Genomic DNA, 16,529 nt, shown 5'->3' with positions numbered 1-16,529 from the left:
TGGTCACAGACAGGATTCATGAATCAACCACGGTAGGAGGTCATGGAGGACCACAACAAGAAATTCCAGTGGGAAGGGGTTTGGCACTGAGCTAGGGTGTGATACCAGGCCTCTGCCAGGAGAGATAGGCATAACTTCCCTCTCCCTGAGGAAGCAATTTGGACAAGTTAGACTGAACTTTTGAACTCTTCCCAGCATAAATTCAGGAGGGAGGCCTTTCCCTGGCTCAGAGGTGCTGGTTCTTACTGGCAAAACTCCACATTTTGGAAGAAAGGCAGGAGGGAAGCCAGGGTCCTTCCCAGAGTGGGGAAAGTCTTCCCTTTTCCCTCTGGTTTATATCTTGAGTTTGCAGATAAAATAATATTAATACCTTTTATTTACATAGCAATTTTTCATTGTATATATTTTCATTGGTGTTTCCCAACCAAAAACAAACAAACATGGAGGATGATCTTTCAAACTGAATGGAATTAGAGATGCTCCTGAAGCCTCCTTGCTTAGAGTAGGCCTTCAACCAAAAAATTCTATCTTCCCAATTGATAAACGGTCAAAGGATATGAACAGACAGTTTTCAGATGAAGAGATTAAGGCTACATGAAAAAAAGGAAATTGAAGGGATGCCCATCAATCAGGGAATGGCTAAACAAGTTGTGGTGTATGAATGTAATAGATACAATTGTGCTATAAGAAATGATGAGCAGGCGGATTTCAGAAAAACCTGGACAGACATATGAACTGATGCCACATGAAGCGAGCAGAACCAGGAGAACATTGTACACAGTAATGGCAACACTGTGCAAACATCAACTTTGATCAAGTTGGCTCTTCTCAGCAATATAATGACAAATTGTATACAAAGACAATTCCAAAAGACTCATGATGGAAAATGCTGTTTACATCCAGATAAAGAACTATGGATTCTGAATACAGTCACAGAGTACTACTTTCACCTTTTAAAAAAACTTTTCTTTCTCATGGTTTTTCCCTTTTGTTCTGATTCTTCTTTCATAACATGACTAATGTGGAAATATGTTTAATAAAAAAAAAGCTCCATCATCCCACCAACATGCCAAACCCAGACTTCTTGGAGCCCCTCAGGACCTTGAGCACCCTCACTGAGCATGAGGCCTGTGCCCCAGACATGTAGGCTTTCGTTTGGTCCTCTGAAAACAGAGCCCAAGGCCCCCTTCCCCTTATGGAAAGGGCCATGACTCTCTCCAGCACTGAAGTGTATTTATCTCCAGCCTTTATACACATTTCTTGACCTCATTGCTCTCTTCCTAGTCCTGTCCTTCCAGATGCTTCCAAGCCCAGTTACAATAGGTGTCCAGAAAAGCATTCCCTGAAGCCTTCGAGACCAAAATCTATCTGGCTCAAAGTGACTTTCAAAGAACTTGCGTCCTTTTTATTACTACAGGAAAATAAAATGAAACGATCTCGAATTATCGGAAGGGTTATCATATGAAGAAGGAATTCTATTTATTCTGTGTAGCTCCAGAAGGCAGGTTTCTTCTCAATCTTTGGAAGAAGGCATTCTGGTAAGATGTAAGCTCCTTCATTGTTTTTGTATACCTTTCCTACCATAATGGTTTGCATATGCTTATTCATTAGAACTGAATTAAGGAAGAACTTCCTAACAGAGCAGTTAAAAATCGAATGGGCTATTTTGTCATAAATAAAATATAAAATGATATTTGTAACACATTTTGCAAACCTTAAAGTTTTATGTTTATAACATTCTTTACATGTATGGTTATTATTATTTTTATCTATTATTGTTGAGTAATAAGGTAATTTGCTTTGCTTTTTTTTTAATTACTGGAGGTATTCAAGACGTCTGAATAACCCCTTGTTGAGGGTGTTGTAAATGAGATTCATGCTTCAGGTAAGACTGAAGTAGAATACTTTTGAGATCTTTTCCAATTCTAGGATTCCATCATTCCATAATTATAAATATAAGGCATAAAAAGTTTGTAAAAAACGATGTTCATGAGTTAGATAACAAGTCACAGAAATGATAGGTAACTTTATTAAGATTAAAGACAATAATGAAGCAACATACCAAATTTTTTGGGATGCAGCCAAAGTAGTCCTTAGAGGAAATGTTATATCTCTAAACACTATCATCAGCAAAAGAGAGAAAGACGAGATCAATGAATTGGGCATGCAACTCAAAACTAGAAAACCAACAAATTTTTTTAAAACACAATTAAACACTAAAATGGAAATGCTGAAAATCAAGAAAAGGTTAACAAAATTGAAAGCAAAAAAAAAAAAAGATCACTGAATTCAAAAACAAGGTATGCTCTTCAACTCAGAAAATTAATAATTCTTTTTTAAAACCCCTCTGGAGTACTCCTCCAAACTGAATTCAGGCTCTTGTATTGGGTCCCCAGAGGGCATCTGCTTCTCTTGGGTTCATAGGTATACTTCTCTGGGACCATTCTTATATAACTATAATTCATGAGCCCCCCCTGGTGTATTCCTTTCTAACAGTAATGACAACGGACAAAATTAGTTCTCAGGAAAGGCATTTATTCAAATGGCATAATAAGAACATTCCCCCATAAACCTTGGGTCCACTCTAAAATACACAAAGAATCAATGGGAAGTAGGGGTTCAAAATTAAGAGTACAATAGCAGTGAGACACACACATAGGAAACACATGTGACCAAGGCAATTCACAACTTTTATTTTTTTTTCTTTTTCTTTTTTTTTCTCTCTCTTTTTTTTTTATTTATTTGACATTCATTTTAACAAAATTTTGGGTTCCAAATTTTCTTCCCTTTTATTCCCTCCCCCCCCAAACACCAAGCATTCTAATTGCCCCTATGACCAATCTGCTCTCTCTTCTATCATCCCTCTCTGCCCTTGTCTCCATCTTCTCTTTTGTCCTGTAGGGCCAAATAACTTTCTATACCCCTTTACCTGTATTTCTTATTTCCTAGTGGCAAGAACAGTACTCGACAGTTGTTCCTAACACTTTGAGTTCCAACTTCTCTTCCTCCCTCCCTCCCCACCCCTTCCCTTTGGAAGGCATGCAATTCAATATAGGCCAAATCTGTGTAGTTTTGCAAATGACTTCCATAATAGTTGTGTTGTATAAGACTAACTATATTTCCCTCCATCCTATCCTGTCCCCCATTACTTCTATTCTCTTTTGATCCTGTCCCTCCCCATGAGTGTTGACCTCAAATTGCTCCCTCCTCCCCATGCCCTCCCTTCCATCATCCCCCCCACCCTGCTTATCCCCTTATCCCCCACTTTCCTGTATTGTAAGATAGGTTTTCATACCAAAATGAGTGTGCATTTTATTCCTTTCTTTAGTGGAATGTGATGAGAGTAAACTTCATGTTTTTCTCTCACCTCCCCTCTTTATCCCTCCACTAATAAGTCTTTTGCTTGCCTCTTTTATGAGAGATAATTTGCCCCATTCCATTTCTCCCTTTCTCCTCCCAATATATTTCTCTCTCACTGCTTGATTTCATTTTTTTAAGATATGATCCCATCCTCTTCAATTCACTCTGTGCACTCTGTCTCTATGTGCGTGTGTGTGTGTGTGTGCATGTGTGCGTGTGTAATCCCACCCAGTACCCAGATACTGAAAAGTTTCAAGAGTTACAAATATTGTCTTTCCATGTAGGAATGTAAACAGTTCAACTTTAGTAAGTCCCTTATGACTTCTCTTTGCTGTTCACCTTTTCATGCTTCTCTTCATTCTTGTGTTTGAAAGTCAAATTTTCTTTCAAGCTCTGGTCATTTCATCAAGAATGCTTGAAAGTCCTCTATTTCATTGAAAGACCATTTTTTCCCCTGAAGTATTATACTCAGTTTTGCTGGGTAGGTGATTCTTGGTTTTAGTCCTACTGCCTTTGACTTCTGGAATATCCTATTCCATGCCCTTCGATCCCTTAATGTAGAAGCTGCTAGATCTTGTGTTATCCTGATTGTATTTCCACAATACTTGAATTGTTTCTTTCTAGCTGCTTGCAATATTTTCTCCTTGACCTGGGAACTCTGGAATTTGGCCACAATGTTCCTAGGAGTTTCTCTTTTTGGAACTCTGTCAGGCGGTGTTCTGTGGATTCCTTGAATATTTATTTTGCCTCTGGTTCTAGAATCTCAGGGCAGTTTTCCTTGATAATTTCATGAAAGATGATGTCTAGGCTCTTTTTTTGATCATGGCTTTCAGGTAGGCCCATAATTTTTAAATTGTCTCTCCTGGATCTATTTTCCAGGTCAGTTGTTTTTCCAATGAGATATTTCACATTATCTTCCATTTTTTCATTCTTTTGGTTTTGTTTTGTGATTTCTTGGTTTCTCATAAAGTCATTAGCCTCCATCTGTTCCATTCTAATTTTTAAAGAACTATTTTCTTCAGTGAGCTTTTGAATCTCCTTTTCCATTTGGTTAATTCTGCTTTTGAAAGCATTCTTCTCCTCATTGGCTTTTTGAACTTCTTTTGCCAATTGAGTTAGCCTATTTTTCAAGGTGTTATTTTCTTCAGCATTTTTTTGGGTCTCCTTTAGCAGGGTGCTGACCTGCTGTTCATGCTTTGACTGCATGTCTCTCATTTCTCTTCCCAGCTTTTCCTCCACCTCTCTAACTTGATTTTCAAAATTCTTTTTGAGCTCTTCCATGGCCTGAGCCCATTGAGTGGGCTGGGATACAGAAGCCTTGACTTCTGTGTCTTTGCCTGATGGTAAGCATTGTTCTTCCTCATCAGAAAGGAAGGGAGGAAATGCTTGTTCACCAAGAAAGTAACCTTCTATAGTCTTATTTCTTTTCCCTTTTCTGGGCATTTTCCCAGCCAGTGACTTGACCTCTGAATATTCTCCTCACACCCACCTCGCCTCCTGATCCTCCCAGCCAGAGCTTGGGGTCTGAGATTCAAATGCTGCTTCCCAGCCTCAGGGCTTTGGGCGGGGGCAGGGCTGCTATTCAGTGTGAGATTAAGTTCAGGTGCTCAGGTGGGGGCAGGGCCGCCTCTCAGGCTCAGTTCCCTCTGGGGGGTTTATGCAGAGACCTTCAACAATGGATCCAGGCTCCTGCCTGCTTGGGGAGCCCTGTTCTGCTGCTGCCTCAGCTGCTGCCTCCCGAGGGGGTCTGAGTTATGGGGGCACCCCACTCCCCTCTCGACCTGCCAAGGAGACCCTCTCACCAACCCCCGTCACCTGTGGGTGGAGGGACCCGCATGGCCACTGGAGATCCTGTCCCTGAAGCTCGCTCAGATCTGCTCCTCTCGGTGCCGTGGGCGTGGCAGGGCTGTACTCGGCTCCCAGTCCCGGCGCCCAGTCCTCGGAGCGAAGGACCTTTTGTGAGAAGTTTGCAGGTCCCTCTGGAACAGAAATCTCCTTTGCTCCACTGTTCTGTGGCCTCTACTGCTCCAGAATTCGCCGTGAGTTCCTTTTTACAGATGTTCTATGGGTTGTGGGTTCGTAGCTATGTGTATGTGCGTCTTTCTACTCCGCCATCTTGGGTCCGCCCCAAATTCACAACTTTTAAACTACAAAGCCTTGATGTCCTTTCTCTTTTAGTAGAATCTTCACAAAGCTCCTGACTGAGTACAGTGTTTCTAGAGTGCAAGTGCTCAGCTAGGGTCCAAGATACTGTTTCTGCAACTGGACTCCGCCAGGTGCTAACACTGTGGAATCCTTAGCTGGCTCTTTTCTTTTCTGCCAAATCCCCAGTTCCCTGAAGTTGCTGATAGCCTCAACTAACTCCCTCATTGTAGGGCTGACAGGGAAAGAAGAATCAGAGAGACAGAGACAGGGACAAAGAGATAGATAGAGAGACATACAGAGAGAGGGTGAGAGAGAGAGAGAGAGAGAGAGAGAGAGGGAGAGAGAGAGAGAGACCAACACTTCCCCAGAGCAATTTTCTCACAGAGGCTAGGTTCTTCCTTTAGTTCTTGTTCCTGACTTGGGCTGACTAAAAAGTAGGCAATTCAGCTATTTTCATGGCCCTCAGAGGTATGGCCAAGTCTCTGCTTGTCAATGACTAGGATTTCTTTAATTTCATTAAAAAAAAATGACTCTTTACAGAGGAATCAGTAATTGTTAATACTTTGTCACCATATCAATCAATACCTTCTCATCCCAATTGTATGAAAAGGGGAGAATAAGCATTTATTAAGAGCCTACCATATGCCAGGCACTGAGTTAAGTACTTTACAAATACTATATGCCTCATTTCATCCTCATGACAACTCTGTGAGATAGGTGTTATTTTGGTCCCCATTTTGTAGTTGAGGAAGACAGACCTTAATTGGCTTGCCCAGGATCACAGAGCTAGTGAGTGTCTGAGGTCAGATATGAACTCAAGTGTTCCCGTCTCTAGGTGCAATGCTCTATCCACTGAGCCATCTAGCTACCACCTAGTTCCCTTAATAATCCATCTGGTAACAAGGACAGCCTGGTGCCCTGGGAGTACACAACAATGCATCAATGTTTTGATCTCCAAACTCTCTCTGTAGGGTGACCCTTCCTCAGTCAGTCAATAATCTATAAACATTTATTAAATGCTTACCATGTGCTAAGAGAATTCATAGAGATAAGGATGCAAAGAAAGGCTAAAATAGTCTCTGCTTGAAACTCAGAGAAATTTAGGTGATGCTGGCTCAATCAACTAGCATTTACTAAGCACTTACTATGTGCCAAGCATTGTGCGAAGTGCTAGAAATATACAGACACACAAAAAAATAGTGGTGGGGATACAAAACAAGGCAAAAGACAGCCCCTGCCCTTGAGGAGCTCACGGTCTAACGGGAGATACAACATGCAAGGAAATATGTAAAAACAGACTATATACAGAATAAATAGAAAATAACCAACATAGGGAAGGCACTAGCATTAAAAAGGATAGGGAACCAAAAAATAGACCAGTATGTTTTAAGCACAAAGTCCGTGAAGGGGAGTCATACATAATAAGCTTGGAAAGACAAGTTGGGGCCAGGTCATAAAGCATTTTAAAAGCTAAACAGAGTAGTATATAGTTTATTCTCAAGCCCATATAAACCCACTGGAGTTTACTGAGTAAGAGAATCACCTTGGTAGAAGCATGGAGAATAGACTGGAGTGGGGAAAGCTTGAGAGAGTATGAGCAATGAGGAAACTTAAAATAATACAGGCTGTGGGAGCTGTGAGAGAAAAGAGGTCAGCTGCAAGAGGCCTTATGGGGGCAGAAGCAGCAAGATTTGGCGATCAGATGTGAAGAGTGGGGGAGAGAAAGGAATCGGGGATCATGCTGAGGTTATATATTGAGGAGGCTGGAAACAGGGAAGTTAAGGACAGCTAGGAAGTACAGTGGAAAGAGAATAGGCACTGGACTCAGGAGGACCTGAATTCAAATGTGCCCTCAGACACTTACTAGCTGTGTGACCTTTGGTACATCACTTAACCTTGATTGACTCTCTCCCCTCTCCAAAAAAAAAAAAAAGAAAGAAAGAAAGAAATAGGGAAGTTTGAAAGAAAAGTGGGCTTTGAGATTGACATCTCTGGGACATCCAGTTTGCAATGTCCAATAGGCAATGGCAGAAGAGTGTTGTGAGCATGGGGAGTGATCCAGAAGTAAGGAATAGAATGTCATGGAGAAGTAGGAGGGTGCTGGCTCTTGTTTGGGAGTTCATTGGTAAATTTTCAATGTGAGTATTTGCACCTCAGAAATCGGCAAATGCTACAAATCAGGGCTTATTTATCGTTCTTTTAATTATCTAGACTTAAGAAAATGATGGAGAAAAAATGTGAATAAGGCAAAATAAACTTTAAAGCATATCATGCATCTTCTAAATAATGATTCCTTTATTTCTATGAATGGTAGGAAAGTGATTAAACCTTCACATTTAGCAAGTTATCAAAATAAAAAAAATGGGAAAGCTTATTCAATTGCAGAATTTTGTCATGTGCCAAAGCAATTGGCAAGTGTATGTTTGGCAACAATTCCATTGAGAAGCTAACAATGATAACCCTTTCTAATAATACAGTGTCTCATCAGATACATGATATGTCTGATGAAGCTGAATCACTTATTGTAGATGGAGTTGAAGAAAGTGACATTTATGCCTTGCAATTAAATGAGACAATTTATATGTGTAACCCATTATTTTTAATTGTATTCATAAGAAAGAGATGTACACGACGGTAAAGTGGAAGAGAATATGTTATTTTGTCATCAGTTGATAAGGACTACAGCTGTGGAAGACATTTTAAATCTAATTAACTCATACTTTGAAGGAAAACAAATCAATTGGTCCTCTTGGAATTTGCATAGAAGGAGCAAAATTGAAGATTGGGAAATTGGAGGCATTGTTTCACATAGTATGGGCATATTGTTGCATGCACAAAGTTTTGTCATGAAAGACAATGTCGTAACAACTTAAAAACCAATTACTATTATTATTATTAGTGACACTGTCAGAATAATTAATTTTATAAAATCAAGACCCATTCTCAGTTGTTTGCCATTTTATGCAAAGAGATGAGCTACAAGCATATTACACTGGTAACACACACAGATAATAGGTGGAATTTGAATCAAGAGAAGAGATATTTGAATTGAGAAAAGAGTACTGCAGGCTAGCTACGTAGCACAGCGGATAGAGCACCAGGCCTGGAGTCAGGAAACTATGGTTGTCCAGTTATTTTTCAGTTCTATCTGACTGTTAAGTGACCCCATTTGGGAGTTTCTTGGCAAAGATACAAGAGTGGTTTGCCATTTCCTTCTCCAGCTCATTTTACAGATGAGGAACTGAGGCAAACAGGGTTTCGAAGATAAGTCTTCTTGACTCCAGAGCTGGTGGAGTCTAAAAGGCCTGAGTGCAAATCTGGCCTCTGACTCTTACTGGCTGTGTGACCTTGGGCAAGTCACTTAACCCTGTTAGGGTTGGAAAAGAAAATAGCTCGAGAAAAAAATGGCAAACTACTCCAGTATCTTTGCCAAGAAAATCCCAAATGGGGTCACAAAGAATGGAATACAACTGAAACAAGTAAACAACAACAACAGTTAAGTTGACTTTTTCACTGACCATTGTTTTCACCTGAATGAGTGATACAACATAATTACAAAAATGACCCTAATTAATAGACATCTTTTCAAAAATTAATGAACATAACACATCATTAAAGGGTACAAATACAAAAAATTCAATGCTGAAGATCAAGTAAAAAATACGCTTAAGAAACTAAAGTTTGGAACCACATTATTGAGCATTGTACTGAGTACTTTGTGACATTACATAATTTCTCATTTGAAAATAAACTGTCTACGGAACGAGCTATGAAGAAAGACATCAGTAACCATCAGAGATTTTTAAAAATTATTTTCCAATTAATTTTCCCTCAAATGTCCAATAAAATAATTTAGATTCATAACCCCTTTGATATGTATTTCATGTCTCTAGCTGATGAAACTGGATTAAAAAGAAAATTAACGTATCAATGGATTTTGAAATATGAACATTATTAAAAAATGATAACCTTATACATTTTGGCTAAAAATAAATAGTTAATTTCCATTTCTCAGCAAAAGCTTTTGCAAAATTCTACCTCTTTCTATGACATATTTGTCTGAATAATAGTTTTTACTTTGTTCTTGCTTTAAATAAAAATAAATAAATAAATTCAGTGTAGAACTAGATATAATACTGTGCTTAGTATTAAACCAAAAATTGTAAATCCTTATTCTAATAGAAAAGTTCAACATCAAAATTAGCTGATATGTGGTTATTATGTTGTGTTAAAAAACCGTAACTTATTTCATTTAAAATGTTATGTTCAACCAAATTTGTAAAATAAAAAAAATTAATATAAAGTCTCTTTGCAGATAACAGTAAGCATATGAGAGCTTGCTGGATTACTTACTTTAATTATTATGAAATGTTCCACATAAAGTATTATACAATTATAATTAGAGCATTACATTTAAAGTTTTCATAACTATAAGTAGGATGAAATTATATTTTACATTTACATAAATTTTAATATGGAAGGGTTTATTTTGCCAAAATTACCATTGTAGTTGTTGCAAGCACTTAATGAATAAATTTAAAGAATATTATGAGTAGTATATTAAATTACCCTGAGAGTTCATTACACATTCTGTTGTTGTTGTTGAAAGAGATTCAAGGACCAAAAACACCTGGGAGCCATTGTTCTACAACAAGCCTTTCCCAATCCCCATAAATGCCAGTACCTTCCCTGGATAGATTTTGTTTGTACATAGCTATTTGCTTGTATCCCCCATTAGACTATGAGCTCCTTGAGAGTAAGGACTGTCATTTACCTTTCTTTGTATCCACAGTGCTTAGCAGAATGCCTGACTTATATTAGGCACTAAATAAATGTTAACTAGCTTACTGACATCTATAGCAATACACTATCGCTATAGTCTAGATGTGAATTTGTTACATAGAGAGAAGGAAATAGATACAAGGGATGCTATGGAGGTAGAATCAATAGGACTTGACAAAAGATTGGATATGAGGAAGGATAACTCTGAGTTTGTGAAACTATCTTCTTGATAATTATCTATTATCACAACTGAAATTTAACAAAATGGTAAACTGAGGCAGATCTTCAAGCAAGATAACATTTATCAGCAGGGGCATATTGTCTGTCAGTAAATGGGTCAGTGGCTTGTCTCCATTTATCCCAAAGATCTTGAGATCCCCTTTTGCAAGTTTTGGGGAATGCAGAACAAAGAAGGGTACATCTACAGGGTAGGTGGCATTACAAGGTTGAAGGCAACATGATTGATTACAGAGCTGAGGTGCAGGGGATGACATGATTAGTTGGAAGTTTGGTAATGGAACTAGCAACAACCCTCCCCCCCACCCCCCACCCCTGGCCCTTCATGAGACTAACAAGTGCTCATAGTTTGAATGCAGGTGTTTGACATCAGGCCTGACTCCTTTGCATTCACACATATCTCCAAGGTTAGTTAAATTCCTCAAGGCAAGAATAGATCCATGATTAACAAGAGAGTTGGATTTCTAAAATTAACCCACTATAGGCCTGCTGAATTCTGAACTGTTCCGACACAGAGAGCTATGACTGAAGTGATTACAGGACAGATCAAATCCTTCTAACTAGGACCAGCAAGGCAGAAGCCATCTTCATCTTCTCACTATGCATGTGACATATGCCTCTTTCTACCAGAAGCTTCATGAGGCCAATGATCAAGTCTTAGTTAATCTGTATAGAGAACTCACCACATACACTAGGCACGTACAAATGCTTTTTTTAGGCTTGGCTTGCAAGGCTCAGGAAGGGAGTTTTGCTGGAGCTGGCAGCTTGGCCCTAGTAAAATATCTTCCCTTGGAAAGAACCTGGGTTCAAATTCTGCTTTTGTCATTTGCTATAAATGTCACCTTATGTAAGTCATTTAACCATGCAGGGCCTCAGTATCCTGATATGTAGAATGAAGGGGTTAGACAAAATGGACTCTAAGATCCCTGCCAGTTTTAGAAGTCTAGTTCTATAGTCTTATCTGTGATCCTCACCTTTAGGAGTAAGGAAAGGGTACTGAAGTACCCCTTTAACCATACTGCTCTGACTGAGATAGAAGGGGGCCTTTCTCAGAGCCTCACTTGCTGTCAACAAAGTGCTAAGTACCATAAATTACTTGTGAACTGCCATATCCTTCATTCAGCTGGGATATGGGAATTCACAAAGTAACTAGCCTCACTTCACAGTTTAGCTGTACTAGAGGTATGCTTTTTTTTTTGGACAATCAATCCATCCATCCACAAATACTAAACACCTACTACATTTTGGGGCAGCTAGGTTCCTGATGTCAGGAAGACCTGAGTTCACATCTGACCTCACACGGGCTGCATGAACCCGGCAAGTCTCTTACCCTTGTTTGCTTCAGTTTCCTCCTATGTAAAATGAGCTGGAGAAGGAAACGGCAAACCACTCCAGTATCTTTGTCAAGGAAAACCTGAAAGGGGTTACAAAGAATCAAAAAATGACCAAACAGCAACAAAAGTATTAAGTACTGTGCTGGGGATGAAAAGACCAAAGGTAAATACTTCCTGCCCCCAGAGGGTTACAATCTACCAAAGTGAGGTATTATAATGATAGAATGTTGGAGCTGAAGTGAGGAAGATTTGAGTTTGAACCCTAACTTGGATACTTATTAATTTACGTGGTGCTGAGTAAATCATATAACATGTGACATTGTATCATCTTTGGTTTCTTTATCTGCAAATGGGAATAAACCTATGTTACAGTTATTATGAAGATCAAAGGAGATAATACTTGTAAAGCTCTTTGCAAACTTCAAAACATTGACATCAGTGTTGACTTTTATTTATTAATGCAGGAAAAATCATGTTCACATATAGGTATACACAATACAAATACAAAAATGCAAGGCAACATAGGAGTGTGGGAAGAGGTGCTAGCAGTTATGGGGACCAAAAAGATCTCATGCAGAAGAGGATGCTTAAGTCTTGAAGAGACAAATTAGGATTCCAAGAGTGATGAGGATATGCATTCCAGGCAGTGGGGACAGCCAGAGTAAAGATGCAGAGGTGGGAGATGGGAGGACAGTATGTGGGGAACAGTGGCCTTAGGACCATAGAGTAATGAGTACAGGGAGGTGAGTGAGGTGTGATAAAGTTGGGAAAGTATCTTAGCCCAGGTGAAACCTAGGCTGGAAGCCAAAAGGTCTGTTCTGACTCCTAAACCAAACTCTTTAAAGATAGTTTTCTGCACTGGCCTATGTCTCCCCCAATGTTCCTGCCTCAGAGCACCTGCTCACCTCCCGTGGATGAAGGTATGATGAACTAAGAGTCCCCTAGTGCAGGGCGGAAATTCCTAAACCCTCCTTTACCATCCCCCACATCTGCCAAGCACACTCACAATACAAAATGGAAACTCCCCTCCCACTACCAGAGAAAGAGAACAATGGAAGCCAACAGACTCTGTCTTCTTGACTGGCATTGCTGACTCATTCTCCCGAGGTATCATGCACACCCCCAGCTAACTACCCTTCCCAGCTCAGCTCCCCAGAGGGGGCAGCCTCCTCCATAAATTAGGGCATGCTTCGGTCTAAAGTACCCAGTACCCTCCAGTTCTTCAGGCAGGTGGCTGTTGGTGCACAGGGCAGACCCAAGTGAATGGGAACCGAGTTAGTGAAGACTTCTCAGTGGTAGGGAAACTCCTCCCTAGAGTAGAAGAGACCTTAGGCCCAGGTTTCTGTTCCTCCAGTCAGGTGATTTCCATATAAGGCTATACAGTGCATTAGGATCAATAATTAGTTATGATTCACTAACTCCTCAGTATCTAATTTGCATATGCACTGGCAGTCTGCAGCCCTCACTCTGGTTCACCTGATTTGCATAAGTTCTCGATGCTCAATTTGCATGAGTCGTCAGTTTCATTTGCATATGTTTTCAATGCCTAATTTGTATATGATGACATGTATTTTCTCGGGCTTTGTAACAGTCGGGGAGTGGGAAATTTGAACAGGTTCCAAAAGAGATTGGTTAGATTTCACATCTAGAATGTGAGACCATGCTTCTCAGCCAATGAGAGTGATGGTCAGCAGTGGGAGGGGGATTTCTATGTCAGGGTCTATATAAGTTGCCCTTCTGCTTCTGGAAGGCACCTCCCGACTCCACCTTTACTGGTGAAGGGACCACCTGCTTCTCGAAAGAATCGAAAAAAGGAGATTTTCTGTTTTTCTTTGAGATGCAGTCCATTTGAGTAAGGGGGGGGGGTGTCATGCTATCCCATATACATGCCACCCTGAACTTCCCCCAAGAAAAGGGTATTTATTAAGCCCCTACTATGTGCCAGGCATTGTGTAAATCACTTCACACGTTATTTCATTTGAGCCTCACAATACTATTACTATTATCCCCATTTTATACTGTTATTATTACTCTATTATGTTATCTTTATATTTAGTATTATTATCATCACCCCATTTTACAGCTGAGAAAAGTGAGGCAGACGGAGGTTTAGTGACTTGCCCAGGGCCACACAGATATTAAGTGTCTGGGGTCACTCAGGTCTTCTTGAATCCTGACCCAATCCACTCCACCACCTAAATGCCCCAGGCTGAGTCCTGTTCACACTCCCTCTGCAGTTTCTGCTACCAGAAATGTACCGTAAGTTCGACAGGAGCCAATATGAGTGACGATGGAAGCCAGAAAAGCTCCCTCAGCTTCCAAGAGAAGGTGGTAGTGCCTCCACCGTCTGCCCTGGCCAGATGCCAGAATCGAGTAAGTGTTCAGTTCTGGGCCCCTCGATCTGAGGACACTGAGAGACTATAGAGAGAAAAGAGGATGGCGATCAGAGCACGAGAGGGCCTCAAATCTATGCCATAGGAAGATCAGTGGAAGAGATGAAAGAAAGAAGAGAACAGAAAAGCTGACTTTAAGTATGTTACAGAATCACAGAATCTGAGATATGGATTTCCTCGTTGATCTTGTCCAGCTCATACAACAAAGGAGTCCCCTTTATAGGGATTCCCAATACACAATCTTCCAACCTGTGCCTGAAGACTTCCAAGGTGAGTGAACCCAGCCCATCTTGAGACAGGGCATCCTACTTCTGAACAGTTCTGTTAAGTTTTTTTTTTTTCTAACATTAAGCGTCAATTTTGCCTCTTTGTACTAGGTGGTGCAGAGGATAGAGTGCCAGATCTGGATGCAGGAAGACCTGAGTTCAAATCCAGATTTGAGTACTTACTACTTGTGTGACCCTAGGCAAGTCTCTTAACCTTTCTCAGTTTCCTCATTTGTAAAATGGGGATAATAACGGCACTTACCTGCTCAGAGTTTTTGTGAGGATAAAGTGAGGTGATATTTGCAAACTAATTATTATTTTATAAATGCTATCTATTATTTGAAGGGCTATGATGTGGAAGAGTGATTTAACTTGGAGTATTTAGTTTCTAAAGGAAAAACCAGAGGCAATGAATAGAAGTAGCAGGCCAAAACAAAAATAACAGCATTCACAAAGTGCTTTAAGGTTTGCAAAGTGCATAACAAATACATTCATTTTATCTTTGCAACAACCCATTTACTAAATGCCTACTCCATGTCAGAATCCAAACTTCACAGAACAAATCCCCTTAACAAAAGGACTTGTTCTGTAAAACTTGGACTCAGCCTAAAGGTTGCACCCGAGGACCTAGAGTGCCACATGTGGCCTCAATGCCACAGGATCCCCACCCCTTCCCTAGACATACAAAGAAAGGCAAAAAATAGTTCTTGCTCTCATGAAGCTCACAATATAATGAGGGTGACAACATGCAAACAATTATGCACATAAAATTGATAATAATAATAGCACACATTGATATAGCACTTGCTTATGTCAGTACTTACTAACTCATTTGATAATCACAACCACTGTGGAAGGTAGGATCTATTATTGTCTCCATTTTACAGATGATGAAACTGAGGCAAACAGAAGAGACTTGCCCAGGGTGACACAATTAATAAATGTCTGAATCTGGGTTTGAACTCAGATCTTCCCAATTCCAGACCCAGCACTCTATTAACTAGATAGGTAAAATAGAGACAAGATCTCAGAAGAAAGGTATTAGCTTTAAGGGGGATCGGGAAAGATTTCTTGTAAAAGGTAAGATTTTATCTGAAACTTGAAGGAAGTCAGGAAACAAAGCTGAGGAGGGCAAGATGTCCAGGCAAGAGAGACAGCCAGTGGAAATGCACAGACTTGGGGGACTGAGTGTTGTATGGGAAGAACCAATCAGGAAATATTTCCTAACAATTAGGCCTATTGCAAAATAAAATGAGCTACCTTGGCAGCGAGTGGATTTTCCCTCATTGAGGGTCTTGGAACAGAAACCGGTTGACCACTTTATCACATTTATTGGAGCAGGAATATTTTGGAGAACATAAGTTGGACTGTAATGGCTACTGAGGTCCCTATCAACTAAAAAATTCTGTGATTCAGGTCTGAAAATCTGATTTTTCCATATTGAACCTCTCCCCAAAACACAGAAAAGAATTCACTCTCCCCTAATTGCTGACCATAGAATACCAAGCACAAACTATTTCTATGAACCTGCCTAATTAACCCTCCGAAAACAAGCAAATAGTTTCAGAAGGACATGGAAGCTGGAGGGGTTGCTACAGTGAAGGACAGGTTTCTTCCAAGTAAACCAGGAAAAAAAATAAACAGGTGACAAGGATTTATATTAAGAAAAAAAAAGTTTATTATCTACCAGACAATATAAAAACAGGAGTACTGAATACTGGAAAAAGATCATTTTTACCAATGAAATTAATTTTTTTTTTCACTAAAACCAGAAGCATTGCCTAAAGAAGTACAGGTAAGCCTGTGAGATCTTGGCATCTAAGAGTGTAAAATATCCATCAGTAAAGATGATTTGGAGGGTTTTTTTTAACTTTCAATGAACCTGGAAGTCTTGTCCCCATTGAAAGATTCTGATGACTATATTAACCTGCTAAAAAGCAGCCTTTCTCCAAAATTACAGAAATTCACCTATGCTGATAGAATATTGCAACACAAACATTCAAAACTGTCAC

This window comes from Notamacropus eugenii, chromosome 1, assembly GCF_028372415.1.
Source record: "Notamacropus eugenii isolate mMacEug1 chromosome 1, mMacEug1.pri_v2, whole genome shotgun sequence".
Classification (NCBI taxonomy): domain Eukaryota; kingdom Metazoa; phylum Chordata; class Mammalia; order Diprotodontia; family Macropodidae; genus Notamacropus; species Notamacropus eugenii.
This window is presented reverse-complemented; position numbering follows the sequence as displayed.